The 13,359-nt window shown below is 47.7% G+C and overlaps 1 protein-coding gene across 1 annotated transcript in view; it reads left to right on the forward strand.

The window, feature by feature from the left end:
• Positions 1-274: 274 nt before the first annotated feature.
• PLS3 (plastin 3) overlaps positions 275-13,359 on the forward strand; it is a 49,764-nt gene continuing 36,679 nt past the window's right edge. The window contains exon 1 of the mRNA XM_058032502.1: positions 275-315. The gene's annotated coding sequence lies outside the window, so the exon portion shown is untranslated. The remainder of the gene's footprint in view (positions 316-13,359) is intronic.

Genomic DNA, 13,359 nt, shown 5'->3' on the forward strand with positions numbered 1-13,359 from the left:
CGGGGCTGGGGACACAGGCAGGGGGTGAGGATGGATGCACGCAAGGGGGATGAAGGCAGGGAACGGCGGGGGGCAGACGCGGCAGAGCCGCCCTACGGCGGCAGGACGAGCACGGGGCGTGCCCTCGGCGGAGCCTGAGTGACTCCGCAGCCGCCCACTGGCAGCGCGGGGCCCGTGATGTGCGGCCGGGCGGCCCAATGGGGCCGGGGCGGCGGGGCCGGGGCGCGCCGAGCGCGGGCAGCGGGCGGGGCCGCGGCGGCGGGACGGCTCGGAGCGGCACGGCACGGCACGGCACGGCACGGCACGGCGCGGACGGTGAGTGCTCCGGGGCTGCTCCAGCGCGCCTCCAACTCGGGCAAACTTGCGGCGCTCGCCCCGCCGCTGGACGGGAGCCAGCCCGCGCGGAGCAGCATCCCGCCCGCGGCGGCGGGGAGCGGGGAACACCGACCGGCCCCGGCCGCTCCGCGGGGCCCGGCCCTGCTCTGGCTGCCGAGCAGGCGTGTCCCGGGGCTGCCGGGGCCGTGGGGCGGGCGCGGAGCCCGGAGCGCTCGGAGCCGCGGGACGCGGGGACGTGTCCGCCAGGCGCGCTGCTGCCGCCGCTCCCAGCTCCCCGCGGCGATGAAAAGGCAGCACTTGTCTGATTCATCCCCATGGAAAAGTTCAGCCCCGGGCTGAGCCGGGGCGGGCCGGCCCGGGGGATGCGCTGGGATGGAGCCCCGGTGCGGCAGACTCGGGCTTTGTGCGAGTTGGTGGGAGCAGAACCCGGCCGAGGGAAGGGGAGGTGCCGCTTCCCGCTGTGGGTTCCCGCAGAGCGGCACTGAAAAGGGGTTCGGTTTGTATTGCACTTTTATCTTTTGCGCAGGGTAGTATTCCCAAAGCAGAGAGCGTGAGGAAATGGGAACGACTTCACTTTATTTCACCCCGCTTCAATTAGATGAGAAGTCGTGGGACAGCTGTGTGGGTTTATTTTTATACATCTCTAATTTGTACTGGGAGAGGAAGTGTCACCCTACTCCCCCTAACAATGGCTTCTTGTTGGGAGCCTGGGAAGGGAAAAGGAAGAGCAGAGAATTTTTCAGGACTTAAAGCTTCAAACTTTCCTTTGCTGGGGCACCCTGATGCTGTCTGGAAATAGTGTAATGGGTAACATCAAGTCCCAGTGCTCACAGAGGTAACAGCTCTGCAGGCGTGACTGTGCTCCAGTTGTAAGTTTCTGAGTAGAAACAGTGGTGAAACGTGCATGGGAACCGAGCTCCAGTTAATGCTGCCTTGGGACAGGCTGCATGTGCCTGCTCTGTAAGAGCATCCGTGCCTTCAAGCAGGGCATCCCTTGGACTCGCTGATTTCTTAGGAGAGCTGCTGGTAGAGATCTGAGCAAATGCCATTGAATCAGCCTTTGAGGTTGTTGTTGCTGTTACACAATTCCAGTGGAATGTGAGAGCTGGGCTTCCTGTTTTTGGTCAATCTGTAGAAGCGACTATAAAAGATAATAGATATCTCAAGTAAATTGCTTTTGCATGACAGCTTGGAGCCATTGTTCAGCCAGTAGCACTTGTGACTTCTCCAGGGAGCCTGGTAACCTGAGAAGCAAAACTCTTTAATGCTGGGAGACTCGCTCAGAGTAACTTTAAAGACAACAGCTGGAACCTGGATATAAAGAGGGAATAGTTACCGAGATCAGCATGTGCTAGTGCTGTGCATAATGATGTATAGAAATTCGATCTGTTTTGAAAAGAAATCTTGTGCAAAGAGGAGCTGCTGGTAGTTTGTGAGTGGAGAGCAGTGATTCAGGGGGATTAGTGGACACAAGGCCAGTCCCCTGGGTGCAATATTCTGCAGCTGATTCTGCCCTGGGGGTGTTTCATGGCCTTATGTGGAGAGTGTGCACACACGGAGACTTAAAATTCCAGATCTGTTTGTTTGCTTCTAAATAACTCTTAAAAAAAGAAATTAATAAAATAATATTAATTTTAATTAATATTAATTAAAATAAAATTAATAAAATAATTTGTTAAATGAAAACCTTTTCCAAACGTTGTTATCATAGCCTGTTAATCTTGCCAACAGTTTAACAATTTGAGGATGTTGCTTGGTTGTAACCAAGCTCCTTTGAAGGAATTTTCTGCTTGTGAAAGATGAATTACTCATTCTTTGTCTGAGCTAAGAGATCATAATGTGATTATTAAACTCAGTTATTCAGTGCTAGATGTAAAGAATTGTGTTTCATCAGGGTCTTTGTTCTCTTATCAAAGTTAATCTGATGAAGTTTCCCCTCCTGTAAAATACGTAAATATCTCCCCAGGTTAAGAACGCCCCAAACTCCAGAAACCTATTTACCACTTTTGGCTAGATGAGCTTTACAGTGGACAGGGCTCTGGGGACTGGTGCCTTCATTAGGTATTTGGATAAACGCAGAGGAAGCCCTTCCCCTGGGGCTCCCTTGCTGACTCCTCTGCTCCGGGTTTCAATTGTTGTGAGATTAAGATGGTGAGTGAAGGAATTGCAGTCTGGTTAAATGAGCTTGTGCTGAATCCACTCATGCGGGATCTTCTAGTAACTCCAGTAACTCTTTCCTGTGTTTACTTGGCTTTCTAGTGCAGTGACTTAGGTGGCTTTGGAGAAAAGGAAACACAACATTTCTGGCTCTAGGGAAGCAAAGGAGAGCACTGCTCAGTGATTGACTGGAAGGGATGCTGGGGACAGTTAAATCAGTAGCTGTGCTTAAGCAGCTGCTGGTGATCTGAGTGGTCTGTGTGCCTTGTGAGCCACTTTATGTGCACTTTTTGTGTGCTAAAACTGCAAGTGCTCCTCTTGGAGCTCCAGTACGGCAGTTCCATTATTGATAACATATAACATAGTGCATTGGGAGAAGATAAATACTTTTCTTTTACGTGATTGGCAGTGTGTTTAGGGAGGGTGTGCCCATCATAGATACTGTAATGTGCTTCCTTATCTAAGTAGATGATGTGATCAGCAGCTCATTTCACACCTGAGGTTGTCTTGGTGGTGATATTTTAAGTAGTGCTAATTTATTTGGTGACGCGTCCCAACACACAGATAATGTTCTTGGTAATCTTATTTTACACAGCTTTAAATAATAGGTGGTGAAACACAAAGGGGCTGTGTTTTCAGCAGAGCCAAAGACCAAGTTCTGCTTTATATCAGTATGGGATATTTCTTGTTTGTGGTTGGGGTTTGTTTGTTTTTTTAAGCTACAATGTTTTGCATCTCTGTGCTTCATAAAACTGAGAGCTGTGGATTGGAATTCTCTGAGGACATTTGTCCCTTTTTAGATACAGGCCTGATTTTCTTGAATTGCCTGTGGCAGGGAGGTGATGGAAAAGCAGCATCAAGCCTGCCTGCATTATTCCAGCACAGGATTTGTACAGATCCATCTAAGCACAGTCCTGGCTCTCCTGATGGCGCTCGCAAGGGCAGCTCTTGACCTGCCTCGTTGGGGGAGGCACTTTAACCCTGTGCAGGGACATGGAGGTGCTTCTGATCACAGAGAGTGAAAGGAAGGAGGGAGCTGCCAGCTGCTACAGTGTTGCTGTGCAGTTTGCGGAGGCTTGGACAGGTGGAATTTATCCTGCTGCTACTTGGTTTTTATCTGTGTACCGCCAAGTAGCGCTAAGCAGCAAAAGAAACATGGTTTAAAGTTGGTGTTTTGTTCAGGCTTTGAATATTGCTCTGCTTCCACCTATATTAGAGCAGTAGTTCAGCATGAAAAAAGCAGATTCTCATCTCTTCAGGCCAGCTGTTTAAACATGTGACTGACAAGCTATCAACCTGCCTGCTGCAATAAGATATTAATTTTTAACTTGTCAAATTGGGAATAGCCGCAACATTTTATGTTAATATTTATCAAGCAATTGCTGGTATTTGGATGGTCAGCACTTTTTGGACTAAATACTACTGTGCATTTAGTGATCTGTGTATCTTTTTGGACATTGAGCTCATGACGTAATTAAAATAGCTAATTATATCAAAAAAGCCAAACATGAATCCAGAAACCCCTACCAGCAGATGGGTGAAAGGTGGATATTAAATTTTAAAAGTTTACTAAATAGCCTTAATGCATACACAAAGCAAAACATTCCTGAATGCCTTTTTTTTTTTTTCCAAGCATGTTGCAAAACTGAGACCAGCTCTTGTAATGAGGGTGATGCAAGGTTGAATTAAACCTTGAATTAATTTGTTGGGTTACTGTAACAAATGTCACAACATCACCTATCCCTGGCCCCCAAGCCCCTTGATAGGCATCTGTTGACATTGTTGCACGTACATTCCTGTTGGCACTTGGGAATTGCATTATTGCACAAGCAGCAGTGGTTGTGTTTGTGGTGGGTGATGTCTTGGCAGAGCTCTGCCCTCCACTGCTGGCAGGGGAGGGCATGAACGGACTGATTACCCTGTGACCATCCCAGAGAGCTGCTCGGACTTCTGTGCAGAATCAGCTGTCCCTGCTTGCACCATTTGCACTCTTTTCTACCCCAGAGGTGCCTGCTGCTCTTGCTGCTGGTGGTGAGTAGGTGGGAAGTGTGAAAGCTGAAGGCAGTTGTGTGATGGTCCAACATCTGGGCCCTGGGTGCTGTGGCTGGGAGAGATGATGCTCAGGGAGCAGCCTGGAGGTCCCCAGAGCAGCAGCAGCTCAGCTGACAGGGACTGGGCTGCTGTAATCACTTTTAACTGTGTGATTGCTGCTCAGGAATAGCCACTGTTGTGTCCCCTGCTTTGTGCACAGGGGTTGGGGTGTGCCTGTGGGTGTGCTGTCTCTCTGAGATTTATTGAATTAAAAATGGGCATCTCCAGTGTGCAGGGAGTAAGGATGGGTTGGTGGAGTTTGGACACAGCAGCATTATTTCAGCTTCAGTCTTAGCAGCTGCCTACTTTGTGCTCTTCAGTGCTGAAGTTGTAGGTGATGGGTCAAGCCTGTCCTGTCCTTGCCAGTGTTTCCTGCCCTGGATATCCTTCCTGCTTCTAGGTCAAGTGTCTCTGAAGGGGAGGCTTGGATAGCACCTTTCCACGTGTTGTGAGATCCTCTTGGAGCCCTGCAGAATGCTCTGGGAAAAGTCTTCTGGTTTGTGCAAGTACTTCCCAAGTGCAGGGCTGAAGGTGTAGATTTCCTCTGCTTTACCTGGGTGGCATTGCCAGGCTGTGCCATCAGCATGGGGACAGGGGGTCAGAAATCCTCCTTCCTCATCTCCCTGTGCTGCAGCCCCAGTCCAGCCCATCTCCACGGGCAGATGGCACCCCTGGGGTGGCTGTGCTGTGACATGGGGACATCCTGCCCAGGGAGGGTGATGGAGGCTCACCCTTTTAACTGTTGATTGAAGAGATGATTTGTTTGTAGCCAAAAGATGGGACTTATGTGTTTGTGGCTGTAGAGCCCAACTGGGGCAGCAGGAGCTGTGTTTGGGATTTCAGGTGTTTGGTGTGTTCCTGTGAGACCTTGCCAGCCATGTAAAGAACAACTGTACCAGCTAAACAAGCAGATGTGGTTAATTGGTGGAGCTGAACACAGAAGTCTCCACCTGATAGGCCTGGAGAATGGGGTGGGAGGAGAAGATGTGCACATCTGTACTCTGCTAGTGCCACACTTTGATTTGGAGATGACAGAGCTTTTCCTTGGGGTGGGCACATGTGACATCAGTGCTGACCACACTGACATCAGTGCTGGCCAGCAGCTGCCCTGTCTCCAGGACTGTTTGCTTGGCTGCTCTGCAGTTCTGTTCCCATCAGGGGTGTGGACTTCCTTGGGCAGGGTGCTGAGGCGTGGTGGCCAGCCAGTCCACTCAGCTACTGTGGCATCCACTGGCCTGCTGGGAATCTAAGATCTGTTGGCTTTTTTTGGTAATAGATTAGAAATGCCAAGGACAATAATCAGGTCCTGTCTGGCCTGCTTGAAGAATTATATCATGTGTGCTCCTCTAACAGCCAGGGTTTCCTGTCTGGGTGTGTGGGTTCATGCCTTGGCTACTTAAAGCTAGTTTTGCACTGGGTTTGTGAGTGGAATCATGATGAAAAGGGGGCTTCCATGCCCTCAGGAGAGCTGCTATCAGCAGAGATGGAGCTACCCACAGTCATTCCTTCCCTTTTGTTTGTTTTGCCAGCTGATTCCTGTTAGTTTGTCTCTACCTTTCAGCAGCTGGGCCATGAGGGTGACCACAGCATCCTTGGCCAGTGGGCTGCTTGCCTTAGGTCCCATCCTTGTGTCCCCTGTGCTGCTGGGCAATGTGCACATCCCTGGGGGCAAACTGATTCCTCCTGCAGCATCCAGGCTGTCCCCATGTGCTGTGGTGGCCTGTGCACCAGTAACATTTGGGAGTTAGTATGGAGGAAATAAAATAATGATTGATTTGACATGTGTCTGAGGATGTGGGGAGCAGGATCACTGTCTGAAATGGTGAGCTCTGGTTAGGGCTGCTGCAGATTGCCCATGTCAATCCATATGGGCCATATGCTTCTAACCAGTCTCCTTGTCTCATTTCCTTCTCTGAAATGCTTACAGCTGTTTTTCCTGCCGCTTCAGTAGGTTTTTTGTTCCTGTAAAAAGAGTGACAGCTCACAGATGCTGCTGGGAGTCCCCACTGAATAGCTGGGAAGAGAGAATATTACTGTGATCTTCAAGAGAAGATAAAGTGTAGTGTCCCTGCAGGAGGCCTAATTACTGGTGTTTTAAGTAAGCTTTTTTGTTTTTTCTTTTTAAAGTTGACAATAGACTTAACTGTCTCATTCACTGTTTCCTCATCACATACTGACCTTAGTGCTGTCCGTGAGAGAGGAGGGAGTTGATGAGGTTCCTTATGTGTAGAACAAGGAAGGATGAAGGGAAGTTGTCCATAATCATGTGTTGAGGTGTTCAACATCCAGTTTTGCCGCTATGCTTATAATGTTGGGGGTTAAACTTCACAATGTTGCTTAGATGTTGGCTTTTTTCCTAAAGAAGTCTGTGACCAAAGTGATGGAAGCAGTGCTTGAGGTTCATCATTGTTGGTCCTCCACTTATCCCTGTGTTCATCTCTTTGTCCTGCCCTTCCTGCAGGGGGAATTCTGCCAATAATTCTGCCAAGAGAATTAATTGCAGACTTCTGTGCTTGGGTTAATGATCCAGGCCTGGCCAGGTGAAGAGATGCTGATGCCTGTGCAAGAGTTTCACAGTTTATGGCTGGGTGCTAAAGGGGCACCTGAAGACAGTGAGAGAGGCTGTCTGTATCTGCTTTTAGACAAATGACCTGTGCACTGCAAGGAGTGTGGGGCTGATGTGGCAAAGTACATGGCTGTGTTGAATTGGCTTGAATGCCAAACTAAGACAGGGTCTGTAGCAAATAAAACCTAGTGGGATGTTATGTCTGAAGTTTAGGTGCTGAGAGTACAAAAAATCTCTGCTTTAAGTGGGTTGGTTGCCTGGTGGCCAGAAGCCCTAAATAAGCAAAACTTGCCAGATTCCAATCCTCTGCTTTGCCTTTTTTGCAGTCCCAACTGCACAGAACAGTGAGGTGTCCCAGCAGCTGTTGTCCTGGTGTCTGAGATGGGAAACCCTGGATGGGATCCTGTGAGATGTCTGTGGCTGGTGATTGTTTTCCTGCCTTGTCTTCCCAAGGGTCTCAGTGCTGTGCAAGGAGCCATGGATTGGCTTTTCCTCCTGTAAAAAATATACTGGGGCTGTACTCTCCTCAGCCCTTGTTATAAATTATAAACTGCTGTGGGAAATGGAAAATAGAGTAATTCTGATTTGTGTTCTTTTAGAGCCTTGTTCTTTAGACCAAAATACACAGGATAAGTCTAGCCCTTCCCTCTATTCACTTTTCATAGCCTCCTTTGTTTTTAATTTATATATCTTTTTATTCTAAATTCCTCCCATCCCCAAAATAGAACAGACATCAGCCTGCAAGCAAAGATTGCCAGGCACTGGTCTTGTGGATTATAGTGGCTTTTTGGCCTGGTTGGAGACTGAGCCCCACCCTACGTAGGCTTGGATTAAAAATAGTCTTCCTTTTCATCAGTCTGTGCACAACACATTTATGTCTTGGTTTCTGGGGTATTGGCAGCCACAGGAAGCCCTTCAGCTATAAAATACCTCAGAAAATCTGTTTGCTGCTAATTAATGCAGAAATGCTAAGGTGACCAGTGTTGGAAAGGTGTAGAGCCAGATGTCTCACTGCCAGCCATGTAGTTATCATACGTGTTGATCAGAGTTTAGCTGTGCCTCTTGAAGGACCTGAAACAATTGAAAACTCTTGCCCACAGCCTATGCATTAGTCTGCCCCTTCAGGAATGTCTCAGCTCAGGTGCTGCAGGGATGTCCAGTGGCCAGGACACTGCGCACAGCCTCCAGCTCAGTCCTGTCTGCCCAGACCTGAGCTGCACACGCCTCCCTCTTTGTATAAAAAAGAAAAAGCATTGAGGGCAAGAGGCTGAGCAGTATCTGGTGTGGTGATCTCATTCCCCACTGCCTCTTGGCAAAGCCAGGCCTCAAACCCAAGCTTAGGCAGGTCTGGGTGCTTGGCCATGGCACACCAGAGGGATGATCTGAGCGTCTCCTTGCCCTGGGCATCTGTCCTCTGCCTCATGAACCTCGAGTGTTGACTCCTTGTGTTGTTCCACGTGTTTCCCACTGTCCTTGGCCATGCCTGGTGGGCAGTGAGTGCTTTTGCAGGGTGCCAGGCAATGCTGCTGGCAGGCCCAGGGCTGCTCGGTGGGGAAAGGCAGGATGCAGCTGAGCCGGGATCTGGAAGCAGGCAGTGCTGCCTGGCAATTCCCGCAGCTCAGACCCAGCTTTATGGCTGTTTAGGGCAGGGCTGGGAATAAATGAGCAGGGGAGGGATGGGAGGAGGGCAGGGAGGCTCTGCCCAGTGCCTGTTCCATGGCTGTTAACACTGGCGTGCTCTGTGTGCCGGCTTTACGTGACCTTGGTGATCAAAGGTCTCTCTGTAATCAGAGAAAATGCTGCCTTCTCTTCAGTTTTTGTAGACTCTGCCTTGGCCTGTTCTGTTTCTGGTAATTCCACTCTAGAGTAGACTGTAAAAAAAACTTAAAAATGTGAAATATTGTATTGTCTCAAAATCTTTGTAAACAGTCGTGAAACTGTCTATGGAAGGACACTAGAAGGATTTTATTTCTCCCAAAGCCTAGGGATGAGCTTTCAGCCTTTGTCTAGCTCAGTTACATGCCTTTTACTTTGAGAGTCAAGGGGCTATTTATTTGTATCTCAAATTTTAAAAGTGAAAAAACTGACTCCTACAGTTAGGTCTTTACTGCAGATTTTTTTTCTTTTTTTTCTTGCTAGAGGAAACCAAATTTTTTCCTGAAAATATGCTGGCCAGGCTTTTTAAAAAAATTGTATAAATACAGGAACTTACACAAGGCAAAGTGAGTTGCTGCCCACTGCAGGGTCAGGTCAAGACAAGGAAAAACCTGCAAAACTCCAACTTGGGGAAAAGCATAAAGAAGATCTGATTATCTGGTAGATGAGACAGGCTGAGTAACATCAGAAATGCTGCTGGCTTCTATCAGAGTTTGCCATACCAGCTGCAGAATGGGGCTGTGGCTCAGATGCTGTGGGTAATCCTGCCTCTGGCCTATGTCCTGTTAGTTTTGTGCTTCTGCTGGAGTTTTGTGTGCTAGAGCTGCTTCTCTTGTGCCCAAATGATGGGGAGACTGTCTTGATAGGGGGAAAACAGAAATAATTGATTGCAGAAGTCTGGGGACATCCTCTTGGATTGCTCCTGAACTTGTTGTCTCTTTGAGGTGGTGGGAAAGGAAGCTATAGAAAAATCCCCTTTGTTTTATCTTTTTTCTCCTGATAGTTGACATATGAAAAGCATTTCTATACTTGAAAGCAAATAGGAAGGCATGTGATTCTGCATTATATCTGTGTGGATTATTTTTTCCAGTATATTAGTGATTAAATTAGGGGCTCTCCAGAGCTGAACACACAAGATGTTTGAAATTCAGATTGAAGACCTTGGATAAAAGAAGCTTGTATCCTGTCTGGGTTAGATGGAAGGTGATGTGCAGTGGGTTGTTCCTGAAATGAATTTTCACAGTCACCTGTGTGCCATTTCAATGTTCTTCCTTGCCTATTGTGTTATCTGAAAACTATAGCTGAAATCCTTTTTTCTATGTGCTCATTCCCTCAAAGTTCTCTTTTTTTATCAGATTTGGGGTTTTTTGATGCTTGTATGGATCTGTGCCTCAGTGATGCTGCTGGTGCATGTGGTGCTGTCCCAGCCCTGGCAGCAGAAGCCCAGGCACCAGGACCTCTGCTCCATGGATTCTGCTCAAAATAACAGGGAAGGGGAGGTGCTGATCTGCCTCTTCCCCTCCCTTCTGCACTACAAGGTAGAAAATGTCTTGCTCTACTTTCACAAGCACTAGGACTGAACTTGTTGCCTTTGACTCTGCCCTGCTGGGAAGGTCAGGAGCTGGAGGAGGTCCTGTGGGTTTCACAGTCTCTGTTTTCATGGAAGATCTTGGTGCAGGTGAAACTGCTGGGCAAGCACCAAAGCTCTCAGTCTGTCCAGTGCAGCACCAACCAAGTGGAAACTTGAATTCAAGCTACCCATCCCTGTAATTGGCATTCGTATTTTGTGAAGCAGTGCTTCAGCTGGGTCTGAAAGATCATCTATCCTGGCTCCTTGTTTGTGCTGCCATTGCAACCTTGTGCTCCTTCTTGCTAATCAGCCCGGAGGGGTTTGTGGAGTTTTGTTTGGGTTTGGAACAGGGCTGTGGTTTGAGATTCCAGGATGCTGAGTCTTGTCCCAGGGACTGGCTTGGATGCTCTCCTGCCTTGGAGCCTTAGTGAGCAGGCTGATATTGCAGCCCATCCCTGTTTTCCTTGGGCTGAACCAGTGTTTGCCTTCTGTTATAACTGTTGAGCAGCTGCAGTGCTGTGGTGATATATACACATCTATATTGTGCTATAAATCCTGTAGTTAAACATTGCCTTGACCCAGCACACAACAAGGTGCTTGTCTCCAGCTGGTTACAGAAATAAAGGAAGTGAGTTCTAAAACAATATTGCAATTAAGCTGTTTTTTCCTGAATTTTGCACAAAATGTTTTGCCTCCAGGAATGGATTGTGAGGAGTTTTATTTTAGGGAATACATAGGGTGTTGTGGGTGTGTATAAAGTTACCCTGTTGTGATTGGTGTTGGGCAGGCATTCAGGGAGAAAGTTGGCCCTTGCTTTTAAGAACTGTTTCTGAGATAGCAACATTCTGAAGGTCAGTAGAGAACAAATGGAAATACATTTACAAAAACATTCATGTTTCTCAGTGCTCCTGGTAATAACAAGCAAGTTTCTGAATCCTCACTTAGGCAAAATTCACCTTTTCATACAGAGGGAGGGGAAACCAGGCCTTCTGAAGACTGAAAATACTTTGAATAAGCAGCCTTAATGTCTGACCTAAACTTTAGCCTGTTCCTTTCTGCACTGTTTTTGGCTGAGGCTGGGACTGAGCTTTCCTTGGGGACATGGATGGGAGGTTCCTGTGCAATCCTGCTCCTGCCCTTCTTTTGCCCACCCCTTTGCAATGTTCTCGTTGATCTGATTTCCAGCTGGGCTCTTGCCACTGCATTATGTAAACCAAATGCTCAAGCAAAGGCAGCATAGTCAGACTTCTTGCTGAAAACTTGAAAAATTGACATTGCTTCTGCCCGGCTGAGAAGCTCCCAGAAGTTGCTGTAGCTGTGCTGGATGGATGGTAATGGCAGTGTCCAGCCTACATTAGTTAGATCCATCACTAATGGCAACAACTTTTATTCCTTCCTTCCCTTTCTCTAAGTAGTATAACTTTTTCAGGGTTATACAGGGTGGTTTTAGTTGATCCCTTTGCTCCCTGTGTTCTGAAGGTCTGTATAAAAAGAGTTTTGAAAGGCATTAAATGGAGTAAGATTCTGCCCTGCACAGTCCTTGAAACTCTGTTATGCAAGAGCCTTTACAACCAGGACCAGTCAATGATTCACTTCAGCAATTAAAGCTCTGTGCCTGGGTTTGATATCACCCTGGCACAAAGCAAGGCATTGCACTTTCTTTGGTGCATTGCCCTTTCACGTGTAACACTCACAGCTGATCTTGCTCAGCATTTGGACCTCTCTGGTGTGATCCACGTTGAACCTTGTGGTGTCATTGCTCCCAGCCATACATCTGCTTCTTCTGCCTAAGCTCCAAATTTGCTTCATGCCTTCTACCAAATACCATGCCTTGTTTGGCTTTATTTAGGATCTGTAGATGTCTGGTTTTTGCTTTTGTTTTGTTAACTTTTAGGATGAGAGTTTCTTTAATACTAATACTAAAATATTTTAATACTAAGCATTAAATGTTTCATACTAAGCATTAAAGTCAACAGCAACAACAGACTAGAGAATAGAAGAAATCTGCTGTCAAAGCAAAGACTGGCTTCACAGCACAGAGATCAGTCTGCTACTAGTAGCTGTTTTTTATGATCTGGAAAATGGGAGATGGCTTCCTAATTAACAGTGTAATGAGCTGTGTGGTGAAGATTGTGCTCTAGGGGCCTGAAGCTATGGGTGACAATTTACAGTGCGTGTGTGAGCGGTAATCCAGCTCTACCCCACCTTTCTACATATTTGAAAAGAGTGCAGTAGTTGTGGGAGCCCCTGGAGTTACCCTGTTCAGTGGGTCCATCCTACAGGAGACTTTCTGTGGGGGTCTGAGATGAAAAGAGCAGCTGGAGGGAAGCCAACAAGTGCATGAGCTAAATACCAGAAAAAGCTTCAATGCCCCTTGAGATGAGAGTTTGGACTAGTTCAGCACAGATGAATTTGTACGATATGATGAGCCAGTGCTCCTGGCAGGGTGATGTCCTGATGAGATACAATCCCTCCCTGGAGATCCTGCCTGCCTGGGCTGGGCGTGTGTGCTGCTGCCCAGGCTGGGCAGTGCCTGGAACCTCTCTGACAGTGGGAGCTCACCTGCAGATATTGATGGGTTGTGTGGGACTGAGGAGCCACCCAGTGGCAATCTCCCACAGCCTCCCACTGGCCAGGAGTGGTGCAGCAAACTGGTCTGTGCAGTGGCTAGCAGTTGGCCAAATGTCCATTTGGTGGCCAGAGCTGGCTGTGACTGCAGAGGTGAAATCTCTTCTTGCATAAAGGTGGAAGGTATTAAGCACTTCCGACCTCTGGTTCTGCATAATTGCCAGCCTTGCTACAGCCCATGGATCTATGTTTCAAACCACATCTTTTTAACTGTTGTGGTTTTATTTTGAAGATTACACCTATTTTATTAGTAATCTAATAGGGTGCTCCTATAGGCAAGTCCCTGTTGGTGTTTGGCTTTAGAGAGAGCTTGTTTCCAGTTGACTTTTTTTAAGATGAAATGAGGTGTAGTGCT

Source organism: Melospiza georgiana, chromosome 12, assembly GCF_028018845.1.
Source record: "Melospiza georgiana isolate bMelGeo1 chromosome 12, bMelGeo1.pri, whole genome shotgun sequence".
NCBI lineage: Eukaryota > Metazoa > Chordata > Aves > Passeriformes > Passerellidae > Melospiza > Melospiza georgiana.